A 17,331-nucleotide genomic window follows, 5' to 3' on the forward strand; every position below is an offset into this window, starting at 1 on the left:
CCAACCTTTGATTTTTAGCCTTTCTTCTTATTTCTTTAATGTGTCTTACAGGCAACATAATGATGGGTTTTAGTTTTTCATCCATTCTGCTACTCTTTTTATCAATGGGTGTAAGCCATTCATTCTTGTTAATTGTGATTATTGATAGGATAGGTTTTATCATTGCCGTTTTGGTGCATTCCTTTTTCTGCTGTTACTAGCTAGTGTATTTTTTTCAGCTTTAATTAAATTTTTTTTTTGTACCAAGTAGTTTTGAAGCAGCATATAGTTGTTGTTTTCATACTTTGATTAGGGGCATTGGCACTGATGTATCACCTTTGATAGTTAATTTTCATTTGTTTTTAGTGATGAGAATTGTATTTTGAGCCTTTGAAGTTGTAAAATAGGTATATCACTTTCATGATGAAATTTCAGTTGCCTTTAATAAGATGCATGCTTTTAATTGATGTTTAATATAATAAATGATCTTACTAATAGTATTATAAGTAAACACAATATAGATACTTTCTTTGGTTGCCTCTGATATTTTTTCCCTGTGACTTCTTTCTTTATCAACTGTTTGCATGTTCCTACTTTTTACCCAGAATATTATTTCTTTTTAAAAGTCACAAAGGGACAAATGCTATATGGTGCCACTGTTGTAGAAAGAGGCTGACATCGGGGTGGGGGTAAGACTGAGAAAAACTGGATGAATTATGTTTACTGCATTGAAGTCTATGGGGGAGAGAATAGTTTAAAAGTATTATATTTTAGGGCATTATGTTTATCATAAGAGTAGGGAATGAGGGTTGCAGAATGGATTATATTTGGGGTTGGGGTGGTGTTTGGGGATGTGGAGGGGGATTGTGTACCAATGAGGGAGTTTTTCTTTTGCTTTTTGGGGAGGGGAGCAAATGGGGGGGAGGGGAGGAGGTGGGGGGGGCGGGGAGAAGGGTGCAACAATGAATGAATGGAATTCCAAAATCTCTGTAGATGTTCATTGAAATGAAAAAGTAATTAATTAATTAATTTAAAAAAAAAGTCCTGTAAGTCTGTTGGGTTTTATCTGATATTTTTAAGTTGTTGTTATTGTTATGTGCCATAGAATCCAAGCTAAGTCATAGATGACCCTCCAACAGGTTTCTAGAGACTCATCATTGCAGGAGATTGCCTGAGCATCTTATGGATATATATTCTGTGCCTTTGGTTGGCAGCACAGCTCCTTACCACCCTCTAGGCCAGCAGAGCTCCGAGCTGTTGATAAATGGATTTTATATGTACACTTTTATTTTGTATTCTGTTTATTTAACTGATGTGTTTGATCTATGTGCCTTTGGGTTGGCAACACAACTCTTTTATCACTAAGCAACCAGAGCTACCTTATTTTTCTTCTATTGACATAATATTCACCTAGAGATGCCAGAAATAAGACATCTGAGTTATTTTTCAAGAATTGTTCATGGTGCAGTGGTAATTACCTGACTGCCATCTGAAAAAAACTGGCAGTTTGGAGCCAACAGCCACTGCGAGGAGAAAAAGACCTGATAGTCTGCTCCTGTAAAGATTACAGCCTTGAAAACACTGCTGGGCAGGTCTACTCTGGCATATGGTGTTAGAGTCCGAATTGACCTAACAGCACATAAGTGATTTTCTTATATATTAGATAAGCCCAGGGACAGTTGTATTTTGTTTAGTAGGTTCTTACCAGAGTTTTTCTTTTCCTTCAGATGGTAGATACCCAGATGATTCTTGGATTCATGCTTCAACCTCTAAATCTTCTAAATCACGAAAAGAGAAATCTCGTAGCCCTCTGAGAGCAACCACCCTAGAGAGTAATGTGAAGAAAAATAATCGTGTGGAATTTCGTAATCCCTTAGTTTCTTACAGGTAAGTATTAAAATATTGTTATCAATTAGAATTAACTTGTAGTATTTACAGCAAGATGATAAATTTCTTCTGAATTTTTCTTAGCATTCTGATTCTGGTTTTATTTATTGCCTTTTTTAATTTTTTAATTAACTTTAATGAAAGTTTACAGAGATTTAGGGTTTCCAGTAATTCATTTTTGCACTTTTCTCCATGCCCCCCAATTCACTCTTCTTGAAAAGTAAAATAAAAACTATTTCATTGTTATGCAATCACCTCCCCCCAAATCCATTCTTCTGTGCAGCCTTCATTCTGCACTCCTGTAATGACAATAATACCCAATCATATATCCCTTGTATTTCTTACCTTTCTTACTCTCAACAAAAGGTACAACAAAAATCTTTCTTGTTATGAAATACTGTCAAGTGCTATTCTTACAGATTAAGCTTTTAGAGAGAAAAATAGTTAACATTTGTCCTAGGCTACATCACTGTAATAAATATACTTCCCAGAGACTGATTACTCAATCTCTGCAAGTGTGGCTTTTTCCTCCCACCTCCGGCTTCATTTTTCAGAGTGAATGTTAAACATACTGAACTTTGTGAAGTTCAGTTTCTTTCTTTGTTTATCTTTTTTATACCAGTAATCATTTGCCTAAAATGTATATTCTCTTGAGACTGTAATTATGATTATGTTGTTGTTGTTATGTGCCGTTGAGTCGTTTGTAACTCATAGCGACCTTTTGTACAACAGCCCTAAACCCTGCTCTATCCTGTGCCAATCGCATTGCCTCTGACACACCCATCCCGATTACTCCAGTCACTGAATCAATCCACCTTATAGAGGGTCTTCCCCTCCTGTGCTGTCCCTCTACTCTACCCAGCATGATGTCCCTCTCCAAAGACCTGTCTCTCCTTGCAACATGTCCAAAGTATGTCAGACGAAGCCCCAGAATCTTTGCCTCCAAGGAGTAGCCTGGTTTAACCCTCTCTAGGATGAATCTATTTGTTTTCCTGTCAGCCCATGGTACATTCAGTACTCTTCTCCAGCACCACAGCTCAAAGGCATCAATTCTCCTTCTATCCTTTTACTTTATTGCCAATGGCTCCTTTGATTAATTTACTGAGTGTTTTGTTCAAGAATTGTGTGATTTTTTTTTAGTTTGTTAACATAGATGATATAAATTACTATGCATTTTTCCTAACTGGTAATTTAGGATGTTGTTGATTGCCTTCAAGTCGAGCATGACTCCTAGCTACCCTATGAACAAAAGGTGTGAACCTCCTCAACAACTGTCAACATTTATCAAAGTTCATAGAGTTTCCAGAGGCATGTTATTTAGGAAGTGGATGCCACGCTGATACTTAGTTATTAAAATTAGAATTTTGTAATTTGAGTAACACTTTACTATTGATATAAATAGGGAGTACTGATGGCTTAGTGGTAAGAAATTGCACTGCCTAACCGAAGGTACATGGTTGAAACTCACCAACTTCCTTGGGCGGTGGAGTGGGAAGATGACCATTCAACTCCTGTATAATTAACTCTTTGAAAACCCATGGTAGTGTTAATTATAAGTTGATTTTGATTTAGTAATACATAACAACAATGATAATAATGATTTAAATGTGGAAATGCTTTAGAATGAAAAATAGTAATGAATAGTAAACCCTGGACTTTACATTTCATTATTTCATTTATATGCATTTTAGTGTTTTAAAATGTCAATGTCAGTTAGTAAATCATGGCACTTAGAATTGGGAAAATGTACTTTTAAATATGAGACAAATAATGTGGAGGTGGAGATGAATGATGAGCTCAGTTTTTATTATCTTGCATTTGAGAGACTTGAAATAACTAGGTGAGTATTCACTAGGCATGTACAGTTTGAGAAGGAATGTGTATGGGAAGGTCAAGGCAACAAATAGAAATTTGGAAGTGGTTACTAGTATTGTTTGGAAACAGGAGTGGCATCCACTTCCTAATAAAATGCCTGCGGAAACCCTATGAACTTTGATAAATGTAGATAGTTGTAGAGGGTCTTCAAGCCTTTTGTTCACAGGGTTGCTATGAGTCATGCTCAACTCAAAGGCAATCAACAACAACTAGTATTGAAGCATTAAAAATGGTATTAAAAAAAATCAGAGAGAGGAAAAGTCCAGGTACTTAATTGGGTAAAAATTTCTTGTTTAGAGAAGGAGAAGAGGAATAATTGCATGATCAGAGTTTTAAATCTCTAACACATAAATACTAAGCAGCTATTATGAACCCAGTCATTACAAACAAACAATGATTTATTTATTTCTGGCTTACATTCTTATACTTTACTGACATAAAATGCTACTTCATTTATAAAATCATGAAAGCTCTGTAACTTTTAAGAAAAGAAAAAAAAGTTATAAATAAATATCCATAAAATTAAAATGAGATTGAATATCCTTCTCCCCATCTATACTTGGCCAAGACATACATTACTTAAAATTCATAGATTTATCACCTTCTGTATGAAACATTGCTAGATTTGTTTTTCTCACCCATTGCTAAGCAAATCTATCCTCTTTGCTGTCATAACATTGTGTAAATTCCTTTTGTATAGCATTTTCATATTGCATTGTAATACTTGAAATGATATTTGTCCATGACACTTGGCTGCTTAAATCCATGAGTCTGTCTTACTCTCGGAGCATTAGGTTAATGCTTGGCATTACGTATTCAATAAATATTTTCCTCAATTTCATCATGAAAACATTCAGATTATAAAAGAGTTGAAAAAATTAATGACTAAATGGAAAACTTTTATTACATTCATTTTTATCACTTGTTCTTCTATTTAAGATTGGGATTTTATATATGACCTGTTATTTTATGCTTTAGGTATTTAATTCTCTACATGCACTAATTTTAGACATGAACAATTTTAATTAAGATTGTTAAAGTCTGATCATGTTAGTGAGAAGAATCACCCTTATTCCTCGTCTTAATGGCACTCTTTCTAGCCCATTTTATTCAGTCAGTTCAGAACAGAGTATCATATCAGTCTTTTGGGGTCAAGAACCTCAATAAAAATCTGAAAAAAGATATAGTAGACTGTCTAGAATATATGTACATGTTCATACAAAGCCATGCTCAATAGAGTCATGGATATAAGATCTTTTAAAAAAAATTTAAAATTTATGCCTTTATTTCTTACATTTTAAGAAAAATGTAATAAAAATAATCAATGCAAGCTGCATATATAATTTAACATTTATATTATTTACTGTTAAAAAGTAAAAATAGTTAAAAAATAATTTTAATAATATATTTTGTCTATCCCAGTAGTTATTTAAAATGTTACCATGTCAACATATAGATATTATTAATAATATTGTTGGGCCTAGCCCATTCCAGTGCTCAGTAGCCACATGTAGCCAGTGGCTTCTATTTCAGACAGTATAGATCTGGGTTAGTGTTGCTTAGCTTTTATAATATTGTTGGATTTTTTTTTAAATGATTCATGTGTTTTCTTACCTCTTGGGCGTTTTTGTCTTTGTTGTCCTTGCCCCAAATAGGAAGCACTAATGGCTTTGTTGATGGGGAATTTCATGTCTAACTTAAAGGTGGTACTTCTCTGATGGTTTGAATCTACCTGTGTGGCTCTTTTGGGAAAAGATGGGCAATCTTATTAGGACAAATGAAGGAAATAACTGTTTAAAATGAATAATGTATGACTAGGCATTATTTGTATTACAACAGTCCAGAATAAGAGGTGCATAGCAAAGGGGACTGTGAGGGGTGAGGGAGAGAGATGAAATATGCAACAATGAATGATGTTTTTGTTTGTTTGCTTTTTAAAGTGAACTGGGGAGGAAGAGGGAAGAAAATGTACAACAATGGATGAATGAATGAAAATCCTGCTTTTCTGTAAACTTTCATTAAAATCACAATAAAAAAATTAAGAAAAGAAAAAAGAGAGATGAGCAGTTTTCTTCCATGCAAAAACCTGCTAGAGGATCTGTAATTAGCTGGTTCTGAGCTGATGGCAATGAGAGTTTCTAAAATAATGCTTGAGTAATGTGGAAAATTATTAAATAGAAAAATTATTAAATTATTGAAAAGTATGATTAAATTATTTTAAAATTATTAAATCCTTAAAATTGTTAAGTAAAAATAATTAAATAGGAAATAAATAGGCACCAAAGGAAGGTTGTGCTAGAATTTTCCTAAATTAAGAGTATGCACTTTGTGGTGGATACTTTGACTGTGTCTGGTGGTCTTTGCATATTCCTGAGTTTATGAATATGCTTTATATAATTTAAGACTGCCAAAAAAATGCTCTGTCATTGAGGGAGGTTTAACTTTACTATGTTTTGGAGTAATATGTATATTGTACCTCCATTTTATTTCTATCCCCGGTCTATTTATTTCTTTGGCATGCTATTTAGAAGTTGCATATATGAGATGCCATTTGTAACAAGGACCACTTGGGGACAGCCATATCTATCCTTTACCAACTTCCTCATCAACAACATCAACAACCCAAAACCAATTCCCATGAGGTCAGACATGTCCCACACTTCCATATCTCTTTATGCTCATCTCAACACCAATCTTATTGCTTTACTCGGTCCAAAATCTGATGTGATAGCTAACAGATAGACTACACAGAAACATGTTAGGGAAGCTGAAGGGTTATAATCCAGGTCAGTAACAGAATATAATCAGGACAACCTCTGAAATATGCACACAGGCTTCTCAGCCTCGAGCCTCCCAACTTCAGGCCAGTGGTACAAATTTTTTAGTCCTGCCAGTATTGGCTCTTCCCTCCACCTCCAACAACCTTGGGCAAAAGGCTCTTAACTCTGGTCTAGTGGTGTGGCAGTCTCATGTCAGATCCCTGGTTCTCTACTGTGGCTACTATAGCTGCTGCTCACATAGGTCCTGCTAGTCTGCCTGGTGTCCTGAAAGACGATTTGCATTCTCTGATTCTCTGCTGGTGGAAGCTCTTCCTTCTGCTGCTGGATCCAATCAATTTAATGGCAAGACTAGCCAGTTCCCTTAGGGATCGATGAGATAGCCAGTCCCCCTGTGGATAGGCTAACATACCCTATTTGTACATTCATCCACATGGGAAAGTCAAGCAATAGCTAGGAAAGCCATTTTGAAAAAAATCTTTATCTCTACACCAGTATATGAGAACATTTTTCATAGTACTTAGAATTTAATAAAGAAATAAGATACACATTTGGTAGTAGATATCAAGTGAGTATCCAAAATTGCTTTATAATCCTATTTTATGGGATCCTTGAAGAAATGTCTCTACGCATCACTTGCATAGTTCTTATTTCATATTATGCTTATTATTATTATTATTACCATTTAACTTGATAGAAGACTTTTGAGTATTGAATCTTAAGTAAAGGTCATTTTTTTTAACCTGTGACATTTCTAGCTATGTATCATTGTTTTCTTGCTAACTTTTTTTTTTTGCTAACTTTTTATATCAGATGCACTTATTTTGGTTTCTAGTGTTAAGTTAGAGTTCTCTATTAAGTTTGTATGACTGATTTCAGTTAGAATTATCTTTTGTACTTTTTATTCAAAGTCGGTGTTTTGTTGTTTTTTTTTTTATGATAGGGAAATCCATGGTGCACCTTCTAATTTAAGTTCCAGTCATCTGGATTCCAAGCTTACATATTGTGTGGATGTCAATGAAGACAAGATTGAGAGTGGGAACCGAATTATGTACAATCGAGAAGAACAGAATACACAGTGCTGTGACTTTGATAGTTCTCAATCATCTGTCATAAATGATACAGTTGTTAGGTTTTTAAATGATAGGCCAGCAATTGATGCATTGCAAAATTCTGAATGTTTGATAAAGATGGGAGCTCCTTTGAGAACTGAGGAAGAAAAACCCAGTAGAACAAAAGGATATGAGAATCATCTGAAAGTGTCTATGAGTAACCTGAACCCTGAAGTTGATCCAAAAGTATTACGGCTAACTGACTCTTCTCCATCCTCTACTAGTACTTCTAATTCCCAAAGACTAGATATTTTAAAACGACGACAACATGATGTCAAACTGGAAAAGCTCAAGGAGCGAATTAGGAAACAATGGGGACACTCAGAAGAAACAAATGGTCAGGGCCAGAATCTGGGTCATAGTGACCATCCAGTAATGGTTGTCAATGTTGACAGCTCAGTGATGGCAAAGGTCAGAAAAGTGGCAACAGCACCACCTGCTCCAGCATATAAAGGTTTGTAATCAGTCTTTTGTGTCTTTGCCTTTCTTTCTTATTTGTCATATCTCCCTAAGGTGTATTTGACCGGAGACGGTAATCCTTAAATCAAGACGTGACTCAAATACACTGCAAAGAAGTTTCAGGGTATATGTGTTAAAAATGAAGACTCATAGGTTGTACATTGGAATTAAATCAGAATTTCTAGGATTTGGAGTAATTATTGGAAATTTTAATACGTTTCTCAGAATTCTTAAAATTTGAGAACCAGTGCACAGATTAGACTAATACTTAATACATTGAATAAAATGAGAAAGTAAGAATTAGTACCATTTCTAAGGAACTGAAAAAATACTGCCTTTTTATCTTGTGATCATGCTTGGATTGTTATTAGGAATTCTTTCAAGAACAGTATTTAAAAGATAATAATTTCCCAGTGACTATTTGAGGACAGGATATTTTGACTCTGACATGTAAATCCTGTCACTCTTTTGGCCATTGAGTTTTGATGCCAAGAAGTTTTGTTGGTTTTTTCCTTCCTATATTTATGACAATAGATATTTAAATCAGATTCATAGCAACATTGACAAATTTGCATTGAAAGAATACTTTTAAGAACTACTTTAAAAAAATACTCAGATTTTCAAGTGTGATGGTTTTAAGGAAGCTGTTTATTTTTGTATTTCTGAAATTACTTTCACAGGTTTATCCATGTAAAGTTTTCAATGAGGAGTTGATTAATACCTCAATTTTAGTTCATACTAGATTTTTATCATGAAAACGGCTATTTTAGCCTTTATTTTGTGAACATTTCTTCCAAGTTTCCTCTCAAGAAACTTGCACAGATCAAAGTTTTGTTAAGATTTGTTTCTTCAGTCAGTTTTCAGTTGCTAGGTGTTGATCTGTTGTTGTTCATAGGGTACTGTGAGTTGTAGTCATCTTGATGACATCTGGTAAACTAAGGATGGCGTTTGTTGTCTACCAAAAATGTTCTACTATTTTTTTGTTCAGTTTTGCAATTGTGATAACCTGAAGATGTCTTTAGCCAAGATTTTCTTTAAAGCAAATATCTCTGTGTCCTGGTTTAGCAATTATGTTTTGCTTTGTGTTTTCCTAATTATATTTATTGTGAATTAGATGAAAAGATGGTTAATTTGCATGTCATATTAATTAATCTATGGTAATATTGTGAACAATTCCCCTTAGAATTACTCTGTAGTCCAGAATTGATTTAATGTATTATGAATAAAATTCTTTCATATCTGTTCTATTGTTTGTGTGCCATGTAATAATTAGCTACACTGTTGGCAAAGCAAAAAGCTCATGATAAAGTAAAATTGTTGTTGTTGGTTTCAGTACAGGTTTTTCAGTATAGCACAACTTTTGCTATGCTTCTATCTAATATATTAAATGAAAACTAATTATTTAAGATTCTCTCATCCTACATTTTAAAGTTCTGGAACAACTTACTTCAACAAGACAAAGTTACAGTGGTTGATTTGAATGCATATTTTAATAAGTTCGAAAACCTAAAATTTTTAAAACAAATACCCTAAGAATCAGTAATCAGTAGGAATCTTTAATACAACTTTCTTACAGTTGGGAACTAGGTTTTTGCATATTCCTTACCAATTTTTTACCCTATAATCATTCATATTAAAACATTTTACAAACAACTTTTGGAAAATCAATTACTAAATAAATGTAGCATTCATGTTAGAAATGATTACAGATTTAGAAATTATTATGTTTTCCAGTGTCCTGAACAGTGACATTATTTTTTCAGTAGTGCAGTATTTTTTTTTTTTGTGTCAGCTTGTTGACAGTGAAAATTAAAAGGGTCTTAGTATACTATATTGGAAAATAAGGTTTTAATTAGTTCAAAATATGTAAGAAATCTTCTTGGTCTATAGTTCAAAACATAAAAAAGTTGTATCTCAAAAAGTCCATCACTCTTATGCTTAAATTATATTGTCCTCCTTCCTGGAGTTGTGGTAATAATTTGTGTATTCTTTTTAAGTATCCAGGCAAGTAAAACTGTGTGTGTGTGTGTGTGTGTGTGTGTGTGTGTGTGTGTGTATTTTTTTAAAAATTTATTTCTTTTCATCCTCTTTGTATAGTTGCTGGCATATTAAACTGTGTTGTTTTGCGTATTAGTTATTCATTGGTATTTTTTTAAAGAAGCATATAAAATAGTAATATTTTTTAAAATTTGTAGTAATAAACATGAGTGGTATTTATGTGTTTCTTGTATTGGGGTTAGTTGGTCCTGTGTCTTTTTTTTTCTGACTGTAAATATCCCTCAAGGTAGACAGTTGTCTTGACTATCCTTATGTTATTTCAGAGCCCCCGTACAGGATCCTGAACTTAAGTAAGTAAACAGTACAGTTTTAGTCTATTCAACTTTAGAAAAAGAAGAAATAAAAGCATGACAATAGAAAAAGAAACTGATGCAGATAGTGAAAACTTCTTAAAGCTAGCTTACAAGTACAGATGCACGTGTAGAGAAAGGCTCTCAGGAGAAATAAGTGTTCTCTTATTTATTAAGAGTAGAGGAGAAAACAAAGTATAGAATCAATGAGGGTATATGGGATAAAGGTGGTGGTGAAGAACAGTAGAGATAGATCTGCAAGGAATTATGGCACTCTGTTACGGTAAATTGTATTTTTGCAACACACTGAAATCTGTGCTCTTTTTTTTTTCCTAGATGAATATAGACATAATTCTGTGCCCTTTGCCATGAATGTCAGATGATGTTAATCTGTGTTGTTATGCCTAAGAGTTGAATAGTTATTTTTTATTAGACAAGGGCAACAATTTACCAGTAGCGTTTTATCTAACACCTTTAGAAGGCTTTTATGAATTTTTTACTCTAGTCCATTTCTTACATTGATTAAATTCTACAAATATATGTATTTTGCTCTGTACACTTTCACTAACATATTAAAATATATGTGGATGGGTAGGTGAGTGGGTGGGGTGCTGGTGCTGCTAACTGAAAAGCCGGTCGTTTAAATCTTCTAGCTGCTCAGTTGGAGACAGATGGGCATTCTATTCCCCTTAAAGTCGTACAGCTTTGAAAGTCCAATGAAAGATTGCTCTGAGTCAGAATTGACTTGACAGCAGTGAGAAAAAAAAATATATATATGTGTATTCTGGGGTGGGCGTGTGTGTGTGTGTATTTATGCATCAGACTATATATTCTGATGCATATATATATGTTGCTGTTGTTGTTGTTAGGTGCCTTCAAGTAGAGTATGACTCATAGCAACCCTATGAACAAAAGATCCTGTTCTATGACTATCATCATTTCTCTATATTCCTAGAGTTTCCAGAAGCATGTGGTTTAGGAGCTGGATGCCACTCCTGCTTCCAAATCTGAATCAATCTGGGAATTCAACCAAACATTGTCCACTATGTGTAACCAATATATAAAGTATGTGTGTGTATTTATGTGTGTATACACACACACACACACACACACACACACACACACGTTTGGTGGCCTAGTAGGTAACGAGTTGCACTACCAGCTCAAAGGCATATGACTTGAATCCAGCATCAACTCCATGAGAGAAAGATGTGCATTTCCACCCTCCCAGTGTGATTTACTGCCTCTAAAAGTCTCCTGGAGAATTAGCCAGTATCCTCCTATGAAGACTTTAAGTCTCAGAAACCCAGTGAGGTGTTGCTACATCTGGATTCATTAGATGGCACTGGGGTTTATATACTTATATGATACATATATTTAAATTCTACAAATATTTATTAGTTATCAATTCTTTGTCAGGAACCCTGAACAATAGTTATGAATAACTTAGACTTTCTTCCCTGAAATAAATTTAAATCTTAAAGGGTGGTAAGGGAATATAAAATAGTAAGTACTTTGGGAGAGATAAGTTAACAGTGCTATGAAAGGATAAATGAGAAAGAACAGCGGTTTAAATTGTTGATGGAATTAGTATAATACGAAGCCAAGAAAGAATTTTAAATTTTAAAAATACTGTAAAAATTGCTGCAAAAGGTCAAGGACTATAGCCTTCAGTATGGACTGAAGTCCAGAAGATAAAGATTCTTACCACTGAGCAAGATTAATTGCACTGAGAAAATCTGCTCTCAGAGAACTTTTCAAAGTGCTAAAGAGCAACGGTGTCAGTCTGAAGACTAAGGTGCATCTGATTCAGGCCATGGTCTTCTCGATTACTTGCTGTGCACCATAAAGCAGCACAATGACCAAAGAAAATAAAGAAATTGATGCCTTTGAGTTGTGGTACTGGAGAAAAGTCTTGAACATACCATGGACTGCCATGAAAACAACAACAACAAAAAAGGCTTTCTTGGAGAGGAAAAAAAAATTGTAAAATTATTTTGATTACAAAGTAATTTATTATTTTAAACTTAAATATTTAACCTGGGGTCCACCTTCATCCTGTGTGTATTTGTATGGTATTCTTTAACTGAGTTGAGCCCATTTTAAATATAGTTATCTCATATGTCTTATGTATCATCAGTATTTATTACTGTTATTTTGTAAGGTAACAATTTACGTTTATTACATTTCTTAAAGAACATAAAAAATTAGAAATGATAGATCTGAATCCTGTTTACTTGAAAGTAGCACATGTTCCAAGAGAACAAACAGGTCAGACCTAGAGAGGGTGAAACCAAGCAGCTTCCTTCAGGCAAGAATATTGAAGCTCCGTCTCACATACTTTAAGCACATGGCCTGGAGGGACCAGTCCTTGGAGAAGAACATCATTCTTGGAAGGGAGGAGGGACAGTGCAGGAGAGGAAGACCCAAGATGAGCTGGATTGACTCAGTGACTGGAGAAGTGGGAGACAATGAGATTGGCTCACAGGGCAGCATTCAGAGCTTTTGTACATAGGGTTGCTGCAAGTTTCAGGTGACTCAGCAGCATGTGGCAACAACAGTGCCACTTGAAAAATTAAACAAATATGTATTAGAGAAGTACGTTTTAAAAACCTGAAAAGACAACAGTTTGTCAATTTGTTTAGCCGTGGGAGAAAAAGAAACAGATGGTGACAATTAACGCTTGTTTTCAGACACAAGAAATGAAGAGTGCCTCTTAATGTTGAGAAGAATAAATTGCTCTTCTGAATTAATAATTTATGACTGATATTTAATAGGGCTTTTCCATTTCTAGTCTTTTAGAATGAATGTACATAGTTTTACTTCACAGAAGTTTATTGGTTTTCAAGTAGTATTTGCTAGCACATTTAGGAGTGAGTGAATGATACCCTTTTATGAAAAAATAAGTATACAAGTAACCTATAAAACTGTTCAAAATCTTTCGTTGTCATTGTTGTTGTTATGTGCTGCTGTACAAGGAGAATACAAATTAAAATTGCTGTGAAAGGCCACTTCATAACAAGTAGGGTGACTAAAAAAAAGCTATAGGTATTGACCCCTCATACATTGCTAGAGAAAATGTAACTTTAGAAAACAGTCTGGCAGTTTCTCAGAAAGTGAAACATATTGTTGTACTATATGACATAGAAATTCCATTCTTAGGTTTATACCTAAGAGAATTGAAAGCATATGTCCACATAAAAACTTATAGACAGTTGTTCATAAAAGTGTTACAATAGCCAAAAAGTAGAAACAACCCACAGGTCATAAGCTGACGACTGGATAAACAAATTGTGATACATTCATACATCACAGAGCTAGTCATATAATTTCTAACTGCATGATAAACTAAAAAAGTAATGATTTAGGCCATAAAAAGGAATTGAGGTATTGATACACTGGTAAAACATAGATGGACATTGACTGCATTATGTTATGTTAAAGAAGCCAGGCATAAGAGGCCATGTATTTTATGACTTCATTTTTGTAAAAGAGGCAAATCCACAAACATAGTGGTTGTTGAAGACTGAGGGAGATAGGTATGACTGTTGATGGAGTCTGAAATTAGTTGTGATAGTTGCAAAATTTTGTAAATATAAAAACCAGTAAATCAGACATTATAAAGGGGTGAATTTTATGATTTGTTAATTGCACTCAAATTTTAAAAAAGTTTAACAAATAAAAATGTGTAAAGCAACTTTGATACAATTGTTCTGTATTTTTGGTATGTATTAGGCTTCAACCCTTCCGAAACCAAGATTCGAACCCCTGATGGGAAAGTATGGCAGGAGGCTGAATTTCAAAATATGAGTAGAGAACTGTATCAAGACTTAGCACTGCACTTTGCAGGTGAGAGTGGAACTTTGCTGTGTTTTAAGTGTTGCATTTTCCATTCCTTTTATTTTATAGTGTTTAAACATAAAACTAAAAATATTTCCCTGTTCTAACTAAAGTATACTAAAGAAGTTATGGTCTCAATTTTCAGACTCTGGGTCACATCCAGACTCTGTTCCAATATTAAAATTAGCCTATATGGCTGATGAGACAGAAACCAGGCTATTTTTAAACTGAAATACTTTTCAGAGTCAGGCCTGCTGATTTAGAGATAAGGTTAGATGAAGTTCACTTCTGTTAAGCCTCTGAGGTCTTTCAAGTGGTCAGTAATTTGGCAAGCTGTAGATAAGAGATTAATGTTGAGGGTAAAATACGGGAAGAAATACCTAGGAACAGGGGGTAGTTGAAGAACAGTACATAGGAACCTAGGAAATCTACGAAAAATAAAATAGGAGATTAACATAATTTATTAATCACCTAGTAAAATCTTGGGCAAGATGTAGAGTACTTAGTCTGCATTTTTTTAACCATTGAAGGACATAATAATTTGCCCAGGGTTACAAGAAGCCAAGATTCAAAGTCATCTGAATCTGAAGTTTTTCTGGTAACTCCTTGTAGAGGTCCAGCTAATCTATTTTGTGTCAAATCTAGTTTTATTAACATTAGAACACTATTTTGAAATTATTTTTCTCATGTGATGAGAATGTATAATGTAATAATAATAAAGACTTTGGAACCAACTTGTAATTGTTGACATTTTGGCTCTGCCACTTACTATACTGGCTGAATTACATGACTACTCTTCCTTGGTTGTCTATAAAATAAGAATAAACCAAAAACTAAACCCTTGGTTTAAAACCATCAAATTGGTTTTAACTTATGGCTTTTTGGCCATTCTGTAGGCTTCTGAGGTTGTAAATTGTAGTGGGGGTAGACTGCCCCATCTTTCTCCTGCGGATCAGCTGATGGCTTCAGACTAGAGACCTTTCAGTTTGCAGCTCAACACTCAATCTACTACACCACCAAAGTTCCTGAAAATAGGCATGTTATTATGAACCACTGAATCAGAACCGACTCATAGCTGAAACTCCAGCAGTAAATTGTGTGGGAGGGGATTGCCCATCTTCCTCCTAAGGGTTTGAACCGCTTACTTTTGAGTTGCCAGTGCAGCTCCTTACCACTGCACCAGCAGAGACCTTTAAAATAGGAATAGTAGCAGCATTAAAGCATAACATAGTATGTTATGACTAGCAAAATAAAATAGGATACATGACCTCGTAAAGATATCCAGGTATTATACTCCTCCTCCTTTTTTTGAGATGGATAGTTTCTATCTGTGGTGCTATCTAATAATGTGATTGTATCTATTTGCTCTTGCGTGCATAAGGACAGTACTTCAGCATTTATCTCCACTCCTTTCACCAAGTTTTCTTCTCTCTTTATGCGAAGAACTCCTGTTTTAACCCTACATCACTCTCCAGCTAGTCCTCCACTTTACTTACAGCATAACTACAAAAAGTTGATGTATACTAATTGTCGTCAATTTCCCCTCTCTTTTTCTCTTAAATCCCTCACATTTTTGGCCCTTCTTTTTCATGGGTTATTGTTATCAAGATCATCAATGACTGCCAGATTGTTAAATTAAAATTTAAATTATCAGTTGCCCTTGTACTTGATTTCTCCCATCATTTGATATGATTGATCACTTCTTTGAACATCTCTACATAATATCCTGTTGTTAGTTGTTAACTGAGTTATCACTTTTTTAAAATTTTATTTTATTGTTTTTGTGTACGTGTACCGTCAAATCAGATCTGACTAGTACAGGAGGAGATTGCCCCTCCTTCCCCTGCAGAGCATCTGGTGGATTCGAACCGTGAACCTCTGGGATTGTAGTTGCAGCTTCTTGCCACTAGGCCACCAGAGCTCCCCGAGTTATCACTTTTTGTATAACAGAATGAACTTTTGCCTAGTATTGTGTCATTTTTTGATCATCCATATGTTTGAGCCCATTGTTGAGGATATTGTGTCAATCTGTTTATCTCGTTGTTTTTTGTTAATATCTTCAGACATGATGTTCTTTCCTAATGATTTGTCTCTTGGAAATGAGATCAAGTCTACCACGCTTGTTCTTCTATGACTGATTTTTGCTTTTCTTCTTGTCCGTGTTATATGCAGTCTTCTTTGCCAGCACCACAATTTAAGTGCATCAATTCTTTCTCCCCCCATTGCTTAGTTTAGTGAGTAAGTGAGTAGTAATTTATATGTAAAGTACTTTGACATATTTCATTAGCATAGTTAAAGAAGGACCTGATCTAGGGATGTTATATTGACTATTTTATAAAATTTTATTTGAGAAGCTCAGTTCTATCTCAGTTACATAGGAATTTTTAAATGAAATCAACAGCAGTGAAAGTGCTAAGTGATAGTCTATTACTGTGTTCCTACTGATTTGGAAAATATAATTGTTGAACTTCTTCACATTTATGAAAATGAGATAATGTCTCAATTTCCTGGGGGTGAGAGATAAGAACAAAGCAAATAGAGCCTGTTGTTAAGTGCCGTCGAGTCACTTGCGACTCAGTGATCCTATGTATAACAGCTCTGAACTTTGCTCTCTCTTGTGCCAACCTCACTGTCTCTGACACACTCACCCCCATTACCCCAGTTATTGAATCAGTCCATCTCATCTTGGGCCTTCCTCTCTTGCACTGTTCCTCTGCCCTTCCAAACATGATGTTTCTCCCCGAGGATTGGTCCCTTCTTGGAGCTTGCCTAAACTATGTCAGATGAAGCTTCAGAATCTTTGCCTCTAAGGAACAGCCTGATAGCATCCTCTCTAGGGTGAATCTGTTTGTTTTCCTAGCAGTCCATGGTATATTCAGTACTCTTCTCCAGCCTGACAGCTCAAAGGCATCTCTTCCTATCATTCCTGGTCATTGATTGTCCAGCTTTCTGATGCATAGTAAATAATTGTGAAGACTATGGCTTGGATCAGGTGCACCTTATTCTCCAGATTGACATTGTTGCTCTTCTGTACTCTGGAGTGGTGCCTGACAG

The sequence above is a fragment of the Elephantulus edwardii genome, unplaced genomic scaffold (genome assembly GCF_000299155.1).
Source record: "Elephantulus edwardii isolate Elephantulus edwardi_28Jun2011 unplaced genomic scaffold, EleEdw1.0 scaffold00061, whole genome shotgun sequence".
NCBI lineage: Eukaryota > Metazoa > Chordata > Mammalia > Macroscelidea > Macroscelididae > Elephantulus > Elephantulus edwardii.